Below are 14,285 nucleotides of genomic sequence, written 5' to 3' on the forward strand. Positions count from 1 at the left end.
TAGATACAAATAACAGTGTTGAATGTTGAACCTTCATTGGAATTGATACCACTCATAAAAGAGTCATAGAGATCGTTATCAGAGGCTAATGACTATAGATTACCATGGTGTACTAGCATGAGGCATACGGAATGGGGTTGTAGGCGTGTGCAATGCGCCTCACATCCATCCAAGACATTGATTATAATCGGAACAGTTTGCCCTTATAAATAGCCTCCTTTGAACAGTGGACAGATTACACATACATTGGACTCCATAGAAAGTAGTAATATTTTCAATTTCCATTGAGCCTGTCCATCTGCGTGGAAGGAACCATGAGGTGTTTACAGGTACCCAACCAAGGCCTGGAAGAAAGGATCCCTTCCTATGAGGAACTGGAAAAGCTGGAGAATGAGGAGGCTGGGGACAGACCCAAATGGGACAACAAGGCCCAGTACATGCTGACTATCGTAGGTTTCTGTGTGGGACTGGGGAACGTCTGGCGCTTCCCGTACCTTTGCCAGAGCCATGGGGGAGGTAGGTGTTGCTGAATGTGTTGTTGAGGAGTAGGGTTGCAGAATACCGGTAACTTTCCAATAATTGATGGGTCTTCCAGAAATCCTGGTTTGAAGATTCCCTTAATACAAAGGGGAATAAGCAGGAAATACAGACATTTTGGGAAAGTTACTGTAATTTTGCAACCCTGTGTTTCTTTATGTACATACAACAGCAACAGATAACCTCTCCTCCACCCTGCTTCTTGTTCTGTTCTCAGGTGCATTCATGATTCCTTTCCTGATCCTACTGGTTCTAGAAGGTGTTCCCCTGCTCCATCTGGAGTTTGCTATTGGTCAACGTCTAAGGAAAGGCAGTGTAGGTGTCTGGTCTGCCATCCATCCATACTTGACTGGCATTGGTAAGCAAAACACTCCATAGGAATTTAGACATGGGTAAAAATAGACCAAATCTCATTGGGCCACGGTGTTGTGTTGTGTTGTGTTCCATAGGCATTGGATCCATGTGTGTGTCCTTTCTGGTCAGCCTGTACTACAACACCATCATGGCCTGGGTGATGTGGTACTTCTTTAACTCCTTCCAAGATCCGCTGCCTTGGAGCCAATGTCCAGTCAATGCCAACATGACAGGTAAGGCATCCATAGGTAGCTAAGCTATAATGATGGAAAATTATTAACTTTATACACACCCCTTATTTCGTTTCCTGTAACTCTGTCTTCAATTGCTTCATTCTATTGTATTTTGCCATGTGAATGAATTAAATGAACTTTACCCAGGCCTGGTGTCAGAGTGTGAAAGAAGCTCTCCAGTGGATTACTATTGGTACAGAGAGACCCTGAACACCACCCCAGACATAGACAACGCAGGTGGGCTACAGTGGTGGATGGTCCTATGCCATGTGTCTGCCTGGGCGTTGCTGTTTATCTGCATAAGTCGAGGCATTGAGACTACTGGGAAGGTACGGCATAACCTCTGGACAGCAAATCACTTTATAATACTAAAGCAGCAGCAGCTGTCAATGTCAAAATGATCAAGGTTATGTTTATAGGCATTTGGTTATTGAAGCACTGAATCAATGTTTCCTTTTTATGATATTATAGCCATATACAAAAAATTACAGAATGATTTGTTTTACTATACTGAACAAAAATATAAATGCAGCATGCAACAATTTCAACAATTTTACTGAGTTATAGTTCACATAAGGAAATTAATTAATTGAAATAAATTCATTAGGCCCTAATCTATGGATTTCACATGACTGGGCAGGGGCGCAGCCACTTGAGAGCCAGGCACAGGCCCAGCCAATTACACGTATGTTAAGCCGATTGGGCATACTGCCATATTCTCTAAAATGACATGGTGGCTTATGGTAGAGAAATTAACATTCAACTCTCTGGCAACTGCTTTGGTGGCCATTCCTACAGTCAGCATCCAATTGTACGCTCCCTCAAAACTTGAGACATCTGTGGCATTGTGACAAAGCTGCACATTTTAGAGTGGCCTTTTATTGTCCCCAGCACAAGGTGTGCCTGTGTAATGATCATGCTGTTTAATTAGCTTCTTGATATGCCACACCTGTCAGGTGGATGGATTATCTTGGCAAAGGAGAAATGCTCAGTAACAGGGATGTAAACAAATGTATGCACAGAATTTGAGAGAAATAAGCTTTTTGTGCATTTGGAACATTTCTGGGAGCTTTGATTTCAGCTCACGAAACATGGGACCAACACTTTACATGCTGAGTTTATATTTTTGTTCAGTTTATATATTGATGCAATAAAGCATGTTACCATAGCACTCAAATGACCCAGCTGTTTTTAATAACAGCTTTGTTGACCTTTCTGACACCATTTCAACAGTGTAAACAGTTGTAGACAGTGTTCACGTTCTAATTTTAACGTATTTTATATATTTGTATTGCTTATTGTATTATATACTGTATATACAGTGAATGTCACCATGGTGCAAACCTGGACAGAAAACTGTTGTAGTTTGTACTTTATTTGAAAATACCAACTTTTCAAACACTCGAGGTAGACAAATATAGTTTATATAGAGTTTCAGCTAAAACACAAACAAATGTAGTATTTTGAATACCTCTCAGAAAACCAAATAATATTTGAAGGTATTTGAATATATTGCTGTCAAATATTTGATGAAGTATCCAAAAAATAAAACAGTTAGTTGAATTAGTCAAAATATTTTATTATAAGCATGTGGTTTGTAGGGCTCTTAGATATGAGTCGTAATTTAGCCTATAACCTAGAATGAAATACACGAGGGACATGGAATCACCGCAACATTAGACTAGACCACATTTGCAGCTTTAAACTAACAAATATATGTTCATAATGAGTGAGTCATAAGGTAATACAGTAACACATGACATTAAGTTCTTATACTTGTATAGTAACTTTGTCATTATTACAAGAAGAACATTGTTGTTAAATTTGACTTTGGCAGTTGATTTATAATTGAATAATAATGGAGTTATTACATAAGTGGAATAAGGAACAGTCACAATTCCTCTTGTGTACAGCAGTTACAAAAACACTCAGGTCATTGCTATCTGATTAAAATGCAATTGACAAAGTATTGTGTAACAACATGCTAATAAAATGTTGTTCCAAAAGTAATTAAAGTTTATTACACAGGTACAAGAACAGTTTAATGTTAAGTGTTACTGAGAAGCTAACAGTAACAAAGTACGGGCATTAAGTGTCGAAAGGAAACTAAATGTCCCAACTATAGACAAGGTAGGTGGAAAATCATGTTAGTTTGCATTCTGAGTAAACTATCCCTTTAAAGATGGTATAGTGTGTGTTTGACAAGAACACTTGCCCTCAGATGGACAAAGAGGTTCGAAGGTGTTTTTGCTAAGCATTCAACTTGCTGTTAGTAATGTTTGCAAATGGCTTTGAATTACTCTGCAGTATTTTCAGGTATCATAAAATGAATGGCAGCTTTCGACCTTTTCAGTAGCATGTTGAAGGAGTCATACAGTAGTTGAGCATCACAACTTATTTATACTTATCTGTACAAAATATCATTGATATATTTGGTTTTACTTGATTATGTGCACCTGGGGCAATGGACATACAAGAGAATGTACATTTACAAAATGTTCAGATAGAAATGTATCATGTAGATCAAATATATGACTGTCAGATAAATTGGAATAGTATAGGGCATTGTGTGTTGTCTATTCATTCTATTTATATCTTCAACATGCAGTTATAGATACAGCCCTGCCAGTTGAAGGCAGCCAATCCAATAGTTTCAGAAAAATAGTCACTTCCTGAGATCTGTATTCAAATAGTAAAACAATTAAATCTATATTCAAATTGTTGTAGTCACCTCCAAAGTAACTATTTGTTACCCCAGAATTAGTTGTACTTTCCACAAAGCATAGTTAAAATTATAGTTATCCTAGGTCTGACATGGTGACATATCAGTAGTATATCACCCTAATGACATATCAGTAGTATATCACTCTAATGACATACACTGTAACTCATATATCTCAGCTTCTGTGACATTAAACTGCAATCGTAATATGTGATTATTTTATGTATCCATAGTGACATATATTTAACTAATGTCAGCTTGCGTAACATATTTACAATAGTTATACACTACCGGTCAAAAGTTTTAGAACACCTACTCATTCAAAGGTTTTTCTTTATTTTTACTCGTTTCTACATTGTAGAATAGTGAAGAATAGTGAAGACATCAACACTAAGAAATAACACATATGAAATCATGTAGTAACCAAAAAAGTGTTAAAGAAATCTAAATATATTTTACATTTGAGATTCTTCAAATAGCCACCCTTTGCCTCGATGACAGCTTTGCACACTCTTTGCATTCTCTCAACCAGCTTCATGAGATAGTCACCTGGAATGCATTAGAATTAACAGGTGTGCCTTGTTAAAAGTGAATTTGTGGAATTTCTTTCCTTCTTAAAACCTCTTAAGGATCTGACCCTTTAAAACAAAATGTTTTGCCTAAAATGACATACCCAAATCTAACTGCCTGTAGCAGGACCTGAAGCAAGTATATGAATATTCTTGATACCATTTAAAAGGAAACACTTTGAAGTTTGTGTAAATGTGAATTAATGTAGGAGAATACAACACATTAGATTTGGTAAAAGATAATACAAAGAAAAAAACATGCGTTTTTGTTTTGTTTTTGTACCATCATCTTTGAAAGGCAAGAGAAAGGCCATAATGTATTATTCCAGCCCAGCCGCAATTTAGATGTTGGCCACTAGATGGCAGCAGATTATGTGCCAAGTTTTAGACTTATCCAATGAACCATTGCATATCTGTTCAAAATGTTGTATCAAGGCTACCCAAATGTTCATCATTGTGCACTCTCCTCAAACAATAGCACGGCATACTTTCACTGTAATAGCTACTGTAAATTGGACAGAGCAGTTAGATAAACAAGAATTGATGCTTTCTGCCGATATCAGATATGTCTATGTCGTGGGATTTTTTTTTATTACTTACAACTTCATGCTAATCACATTAGCCTACGTTAGCTCAACCATCCCGCGGTGGGGACTCCAATCCCGTAGAGGTTAATGCGTTTGAGCAAATCTGAAGAGAGCCCTATTTGTTAAAAAACGAAGTCCATATTATGACAAGAACAGCTCAAATAAGCAAAGAGAAATGACAGTCCATCATTACTTTAAGACATGAAGGTCAGTCAATCAGGAAAGTGTAAAGAACTTTGAAAGTTTCTTCAAGTGCAGTCGCAAAAACCATCAAGCGCTATGAAGAAACTGGCTCTCATGAGGAACGCCACAGGAATGGAAGACCCAGAGTTACCTCTGCCGCAGAGGATAAATTCATTAGAGTTAACAGCCTCAGAAATTACAGGCAAAATAAATGCTTCACAGAGTTCAAGTAACAGACACATCTCAACATTAACTGTTCAGATGAGACTGTGTGAATCAGGCCTTCATGTTGAACTGTGCAAAGAAACCACTACTAAAGGACACCAATAATAAGAAGAGACTTGCTTGGGCCAAGAAACACGAGCAATGGACATTAGACCGGTGGATATCTGTTCTTTGGTCTGGAGTCCAAATTGGTGATATTTGGTTCCAACCGCTGTGTCTTTGTGAGACGCGGTGTGGGAGAACGGATGATCTTCGGATGTGTATTTCCTACCATAAAGCATGGAGGAGGAGGTGTTATGGTGTGGGGGTGCTTTGCTGGTGGCACTGTCTGTGATTTATTTACAATTTAAGACACATTTAACGAGTATGGCTAACCACAGCGTTCTGCAGCGATACACCATCCGATCTGGTTTGGGCTTAGTGGGACTATCATTTGTTTTTCAACAGGACAATGACCCAACACACCTCCAGGCTGTGTAAGAGCTATTTGACCAAGAAGGAGAGTGATGGAGTGCTTCATCAGATGACCTGGCCTCCAACAATCCCCCGATCTCAACCAAATTGAGATGGTTTGGGATGAGTCGGACCGCGGAGTGAAGGAAAAACAGCCAACAAGTGCTCAGCATATGTGGGAACTCCTTCAAGACTGTTGGAAAAGCATTCCAGGTGAAGCTGGTTGAGAGAATGCCAAGAGTGTGTAAAAGCTGTCATCAAGGCAAACAGTGGCTATTTGAAGAATCTCAAATATAAAATATATTTTGATTTGTTTAACACTTTTTTGGTTACTACATGATTCCATATGTGTTATTTAGTTTTGATGTCTTCACTATTATTCTACAATGTAGAAAATAGTAAACCCTTGAATGAGTAGGTGTTCTAAAACTTTTGACTGATAGTGTATGTCACTATTTTGACATATACTAATAAGTCCATGTTGGTATATTTGCTATAATAGTACACAAAACAGTAACTGTCCAATTTCATAACAACATCCCGCTCTCCTCCCATTAGGCTGTGTATATCACCGCAACATTACCCTGTGGTCTCCTCCCATTAGGCTGTGTATATCACCTCAACATTACCCTGTGGTCTCCTCCCATTAGGCTGTGTATATCACTGCAACATTACCCTGTGGTCTCCTCCCATTAGGCTGTGTATATCACCTCAACATTACCCTGTGGTGCTGACCATCTTTCTGATCAGAGGCTTGACCTTGAAAGGTCTCTTTGAATGGAGTGAAGTTCCTCTTCACCCCAGATGTGAGTAGTTTACATTACTATCCCGTCATCGAACAAAAGTATTTATTCTAAGTATATAATATTCCAAGTTCAGCCACAGATCCAGATCCACGTAGAGTGCATCTAAGGCCTTTTAGCTAGCGTTAATATATGAGGTAGTATGAATCAAAATGACACGCCTAACAACTTTTCTCTGGGTGTGTGTTTCTCCAGATGAATGAACTAATGAACCCAACTACTTGGCTTGATGCGGGTGCCCAGGTTTTCTATTCATTCTCTTTGGCCTTTGGAGGTCTTCTGTCTTTCTCCAGCTACAACTCAGTGCAGTAAGTCCATACTGCTTGCTAATAACTACTAAATGACTTGTTGTTCACATCCCAGTTGAGACATTAAATCAATTCAAGACATATCATAACTTGTACATAACCACTGCAAGCTTAGGACCCAGTCCTACCTACCTCAAAGTGAGCACGCTTAACTTTCATCGTAAAATATTTTATTGACATTAATGCAGCCAAGATTTATGCAAAAGTCAAAGTTATGCTGCAATATATCTAGTTTAGATTCAGTCCTTATGGCTGGTTTCTGATTGGGAATGACAGTTGAACTAGATTCCACCCTTATGGCTGGATTCTGATGGGGTACGACAGTTGAACTAGATTCAACTCTTATGACTGGATTCTGATGGGGTACGACAGTTGAACTAGATTCAACTCTTATGACTGGATTCTGATGGGGTACGACAGTTGAACTAGATTCAACTCTTATGACTGGATTCTGATGGGGTACGACAGTTGAACTAGATTCAACTCTTATGACTGGATTCTGATGGGGTACGACAGTTGAACTAGATTCAACTCTTATGACTGGATTCTGATGGGGTACGGCAGTTGAACTAGATTCAACCCTTATGGCTGGATTCTGATGGGGTACGACAGTTGAACTACATTCAAGCCTTATGGCTGGATACTAATGGAGTATGACAGTTAAACTAGATTAAAATCTTATGGCTGGATTCTGATGGGGTACGACAGTTGAACAAGATTCAAACCTTATGGCTGGATTCTGATGGGGTACGACAGTTGAACTAGATTCAAATCTTATGGCTGGATTCTGATGGGGTACGACAGTTGAACTAGATTCAAACCTTATGGCTGGATACTAATGGAGTATGACAGTTGAACTAGATTCAAATCTTATGGCTGGATTCTGATGGGGTACGACAGTTGAACTAGATTCAAATCTTATAGCTGGATTCTGATGGGGTACGACAGTTGAACTAGATTCAAACTTTATGGCTGGATTCTGATGGCTGGATTCTTAATGTGTTCTATCTTTCCAGTAATAACTGTGAACAGCCATTCCAGATTGGTCCTTTAATGCAGCGGTCCCCAACCTTTTTTGGGCCACGGACTGGTTTAATGTCAGACAATATTTTCACGGACCAGCCTTTATGGTGTGGCGGATAAATACACAAAATAAAATGATACGACCGGCATAAAAACTGTGGTAATTTTTAAATATAATAATAAACGTGAATCCACTGTGTCCTCGTATGCAACTTTATTAGCAGCGTCCTCGTAACATCGCACCAACAACATAACATGAGTAACATCCTCTCTGCCCCCTAACACTCTCTGGTCGCTATGGTAATGTTTAAACATGCCTTAAAAATAAGATACAACACAAAAACAAATATAAAGTGCATGAAAAATACAACTCACCATAACGCTAAATCAGTGGGAGCCCTGAGCTTGTTTCTCTGCAACGAGACGGTCCCATCTAGGGGTAATGGGAGACAATGACACCCGAAGTGTGTTGCTTATGTCCAGTCTACTCTGTAATTTTGTTTTGGTTGCTGTCACTGCAGAAAATCCCGCTTCACACAAATAGGATGTCGGAAATGGCAACAGGGTTTTCAGTGCTGTTGTGGCGATCTCAGGGTATTCTGCCGTGACTTTAATCCAGAACACCGGCAGAGTTGTTGTCTCGAACATACTTTTAAGGCCGCCATCATTTGCGATCTCCAGCAGTTGATCTTCTTCTTGCATAGACATGCTGGATTCACCTGGTTTGTTGACAAATGGGTCGCGGATCCATTCCTTGGCAGTTCGTGGGTCTTTTGTGGTTGGGAAGTAGCGCTCAAACTCTTTTAAAAGCAAAGACTGTTGATTGTGCACCAGCTGGGACAATGAAGACTCGGGCTCAGTCTCTTCCAAAATCCCCGCGAAAGTTTGAAACATGTCAAATATACCTCTGTTCACGCGCCATCCCCACAAATCCAGTTTGGCTTTAAATGCAGCTACTTTATCTGCCAACTTGAAGACAGTTGTCATTTTCCCCTGAAGTGACCGATTGAGTTCATTGAGCAGGTTGAATATGTCGCGAGTTTTGCGACCCATTCCTCGTCACTGAAATGTGCAGCCAGCGGTGACTTTTTTTCTGAGAGAAATCTCTGCAGCGGCTCTCGTAATTCAAACACTCTGGCCAGCGATCTCCCTCGGGATAACCATCTTATTTCTGTGTATAAGAGAAGGTGTCTGTGCTTCGCGTTCATCTCCTCACAAAGCTGCTCGAACAGGCGTGAGTTAAGGGCGTGTGCTTTGATGTGGTTAATAACTTTAACGACATCATTCAATACGCTGTTAAGTTTCGGTGGTATTTTTCGGCTAGCCAGCATTTCCCTGTGAATGACACAATGCGTAGACTCACATTCAGGTGCAACCTCCTTAATCCGAGTAGTTAAACCAGACAGCCGTCCGGTCATGGCAGCAGCTCCATCTGTGCATATGCCGACACAAAAGGACCATTTCAGTTTTCCTGATATATAATCATCCAGCGACTTGAATACTTCTGCGGCTGTGGTTTTGGTTGGCAACGATAGCGCACATAACATATCCTCATGCACATCCTCCTGATAAAGATATCGCACATAAACAAGTAGTATTGCCTTGTTGTCAAGATCTGTAGACTCGTCAACCTGGAGTGCGTACCACGGTGATGTATTAATCCTCTCCAACAATTGTGTCTCAATGTCCTCTGCTATTTCCTCAATGCTCCGAGTGACGGTGGTAGCCGAAAGAGGCACATGTGCTATCTTTTTAACAGCAGCCTCTCCTAGAAGTTCACGGCAAATGTCTTTAGTGGTGGGCAGGATCAATTCTTCCTCAGTGGTGAATGGCTTCTTAGCCTTAGCAATACGATTAGCCACCAAGTATGATGCTCTCAGTGCACTCGCATTTGTTGGTGTGGTGGCCCTCAGTAATTGCTTCTGTCCTTCTTGTTCATGCTCTTTTCTTTCAAAATACTCCGAAGGCTTGTCTTTTAATGCAGGGTGCTTGGTCTCCAAGTGGCGAAGCAGTTTTGAAGGCTTCATTGCCTCATTAGAGAGCCGGTCGCCGCATATTATGCAGAGCGGGCTTGGTGCGCGGGAATCACCTGTCGCGATAAATCCATATTTTAAGTAGGACTCCTGGTATTGTTTGTTAATTTCTATGGGCTACGTGGGACGCTAGCATCCCACCTGCGGGACACAGCCAGTGAAATATCAGGGCGGCAAATACAAAAACAACAAAATGTCATAATTCAATTCTTTCTCAAACATACAACTATTTTACACCATTTTAAAGATACACTTCTCCTTGATGTAACCACATTGTCTGATTTCAAAAAGGCTTTACAGCGAAAGCAAAACATTAGATTATGTTAGGAGAGTACATAGACAAAAATAATCACACAGCCATTTCACAAGCAAGGACATGTGTCAATAAAACCCAAAACACAGCTAAATGAAGCACTAACCTTTGACGATCTTCATCAGATGACACTCCTAGGACATTATGTTACACAATACATCTATATTTTGTTCGATAAAGTTCATATTTATATCCAAAAACAGAATTTTACATTGGCGCGTGATGTTCAGAAAATGTATTCCCACCAAAATGTCCGGTGAATGTGCACATCAATTTACAAAAATACTCATCATAAACGTTGACAAAATATATAACAATTATTTAAAGAATTATAGTTGGACTACTCCTGGAGGCAACCACTGTGTCAGATTTTAAAATAGCTTTACGGAGAAAGCACATTTTTCAATATTCTGAGTACATAGCTCAGCCATCACGGTGAGCTATTCAGACACCCGCCAAGTTCGGGGCAACCTAAACTCAGAATTAGTATTAGAAATATTCTCTTACCTTTGCTGATCTTCGTCAGAATGCACTCCCAGGACTGCTACTTCCACAAGAAAGGTTGTTTTTGTTCGAAATAATCCATATTTATGTCCAAATACCTCCGTTTTCTTTGTGCGTACAGATCACTTATCCAAAGGCATAATGCGCGAGTGCGGAACGAGAGACGAAAAGTCAAAATGTTCCATTACCGTACTTAGAAGCATGTCAAACGCTGTTTAAATCAATCTTTATGGTATTTTTCACGTAAAATTGCGATAATATTCCAACCGGACAAAAGCATATTCATTCAAGAAGAAAAAGAAGGAGCGGCACGCTCGCGGGACCGAGCATATCCAATCGCTTTGTTGCCAGGCAGACCACTCAGTGAATGAGCTCCTATACTCTGCCCAGTGACAGGAGAATGCTCAAACCACTTTCTGAAGGCTTTAGACAGCCAATGGAAGCCTTAGGAAGTGCAACGTCCCCCACAGACACTGTAGTTTCGATAGAGATTCAAAAGAAGAACTACAATTCTCAGACTTTCCACTTCCTGCTTGGAATTTTCTCAGGTTTTTGCCTGCCATATGAGTTCTGTTATACTCACAGACACCATTCAAACAGTTTTAGAAACTTCAGAGTGTTTTCTATCCAAATCTACTAATAATATGCATATTTTAGTTTCTGGGCCAGAGTAGTAACCTGTTTAAATTGGGTACGTTTTTCATCCGGCCGTGAAAATACTGCCCCCTAGCCCAGAGAGGTTAAATGCAGCTTGCATTTTTCTTGGAAGTCGTAGGCTCTTCTTCTGTCTCCTCACTGGGCCTTTTCCACTTCGCAAAGAAACTTTCCAAAGACGTTTGTTTTTTACTCATTTTGCTAGCTTGTGGGTTTAATTTTAGCGGCAACGTATCACGTGACCGAGACAAGCGACAAGAGTGAGTCATAGACGGATGTAACAGAGGGAATCCGGTCATTTTTCTAAATAAAACATCGTTCAGACTCAGATAATAAATAAAACGGAAATAATGTAAGTTATTTATTCTTTCTCTGCGGCCCGGTACCAAATGACCCACGGACCGGTACCGGTCCGGGGGTTGGGGACCGCTGCTTTAATGTGTTCTATCTTTCCAGTAATAACTGTGAACAGCCATTCCAGATTGGTCCTTTAATGTGTTCTATCTTTCCAGTAATAACTGTGAACAGGATGCAGTCATCATCTCTATCGTGAACGGAGCCACTGCTGTCTACGCTGCAACAGTCATTTACACCATCATTGGTTTCCGAGGCACAGAGAAGTTTGATGACTGTATTACTGGGTATGTACCTATACTAGAATTAAACTAGAGTTGTTGCATGAAGATATGAACTACCCTCTAAATAAATGTTTTTGCAGAAATATCCTGTCACTGCTGAATACATTTGATCTCCCAGAGGGAAACGTCACTGAAAGCAACTATGATCAGGTTCTTCATAATCTCAATGGAACATATCCAGAAGTCATTCAGGGGCTCAACTTGAAGACCTGTGACTTGAATTCTTTCCTTAGTGAGGTGATTCAATCATTTTTATAAAAGGGTACCTGAATGTAAAGTGTTACCAATATTTCTATAAGGTTTGGTGAGATGGATACAACACAAGTGGAGTATATGAGGCTTACTGTAAATATATCTTAGTTGCTAGGCTTCTGATTCATTCTCTCCTTGTGTTGCTACAGGGGGTTGAAGGAACTGGTCTGGCCTTTATCGTGTTCACAGAGGCCATCACTAAGATGCCTGTATCTCCTGTTTGGTCAGTCTTGTTCTTCATCATGCTCTTCTGTCTCGGCCTGTCCTCCATGTTTGGCAATATCGAAGGAGTTCTGGTACCACTTCAGGACCTGGGGGTTTTCCCCAAGAGTTGGCCCAAAGAAGCCATCGCTGGTGAGATGAGACAAAGACATATGTTCCTTACACCATTTGAAGGATGGAGATCCCTTTGTTAAATATCTTTAGCTTCTTCTTCTGTTACAGGGATAACATGTGTCCTCTGCTGCATTGTTGGACTGATATTTGTCCAAGGCTCAGGGAACTACTGGCTGTCACTCTTTGACAGCTATGGCGGGTCCATTCCTCTGCTGATCATTGCATTCTGTGAGATGGTCGGGGTTGTGTACCTCTATGGTATTGATAGGTGAGTAATAAATTCATTCTGTGAGATGGTTGATGTTCTGTACATCTGTGGTATTGAAAGGTGAGTAATACATTCATTCAGTGAGATGTTGGGGGTTACGTTACACTAGGGCATTGACAGGTTAGTATAGAAACCAAATTCTGTTGATTAACATGGTCCTTACATTCACCATAGATTCATTAGAGTCTGGGCACTAATGAATGTTGACTATGTATGTTATTCTAACAGGTTCAACGATGATATTGAGTTCATGATCGGCCACAAGCCCAACCTCTTCTGGCAGATCACATGGAGATTTGTCAGCCCCGCCATCATGTTTGTCATCTTTGTGTTCTACTTTATCACGAAAGTCCAAGAAACACCCATGTACAAAGCCTGGAACCCTGAATCGGTAAAGTTTCACTTTGTTGTCAGTGGCCAAATTAGTTACGAAATTAAGAGATTTCCACTTGCTAATAGTAAATCAACCTGTATTCACATGTTCTCTATTGGGTGTTTGAAAAGATCTCACTAGACAGTGGCATCAGTAGCCTATAAACACACTTAACAAGGTTATTACTGTTTCTTCACAGGACAACTTCCCTACATTGGAGGAGAAGGAATATCCAACCTGGATCTTTGCTATAATCTTCATCCTGGCAGGAATCCCAGGTCTTTCTGTACCTCTTACGGCTGTTTACAAATGTTTGAGGAACCGCTGCTGCAAGAAGGATAATGAGTTTAAACAAGATGACTTAAACACTATTGCAAAACAAGTTCACCTGACGGATGAGGCTACTAAGAACAAACCAGACATCCCAGAGACAGCAGATGGAAGATAGTGATCAAATCACTAGTCCCATTGTTGTTTTCCTGACAGGCCTCCATTTGTTTAATTCATGCCACTGATAGCTGAAAGGAGTAGATACGTTTGATAGTTTTACACTACAAGTTTTACACTACAAGGTTGAATGGAATGAGGTATGGCAGAAAAGCCATTAAAGCTTACATTGATTGACACATTGTTGTAATTTTTGTGCTGAAAAGTCAACATTAAACTAAATTATATCCCTTGTTCTTGTTATGTTCTTGTTATAGTATAGTCCTCGGGGATTACCATTCAGTGTGTAGTTCTGGTCTTGCTATAGTAAAGTCCTCGGGGATTACCATTCAGTGTGTAGTTCTGGTCTTGCTATAGTAAAGTCCTCGGGGATTACCATTCAGTGTGTAGTTCTGGTCTTGCTATAGTAAAGTCCTCGGGGATTACCATTCAGTGTGTAGTTCTGGTCTTGTTATAGTATAGTCCTCGGG

At 40.1% G+C, this 14,285-nt stretch overlaps 1 pseudogene; it reads left to right on the forward strand.

Moving 5' to 3' along the window:
* Positions 1 to 197: 197 nt before the first annotated feature.
* On the forward strand, positions 198 to 14,048 carry LOC106596540 (sodium-dependent neutral amino acid transporter B(0)AT1-like; annotated as a pseudogene).
* Positions 14,049 to 14,285: the final 237 nt, after the last annotated feature.

Source organism: Salmo salar, chromosome ssa05 (assembly GCF_905237065.1).
Source record: "Salmo salar chromosome ssa05, Ssal_v3.1, whole genome shotgun sequence".
Classification (NCBI taxonomy): domain Eukaryota; kingdom Metazoa; phylum Chordata; class Actinopteri; order Salmoniformes; family Salmonidae; genus Salmo; species Salmo salar.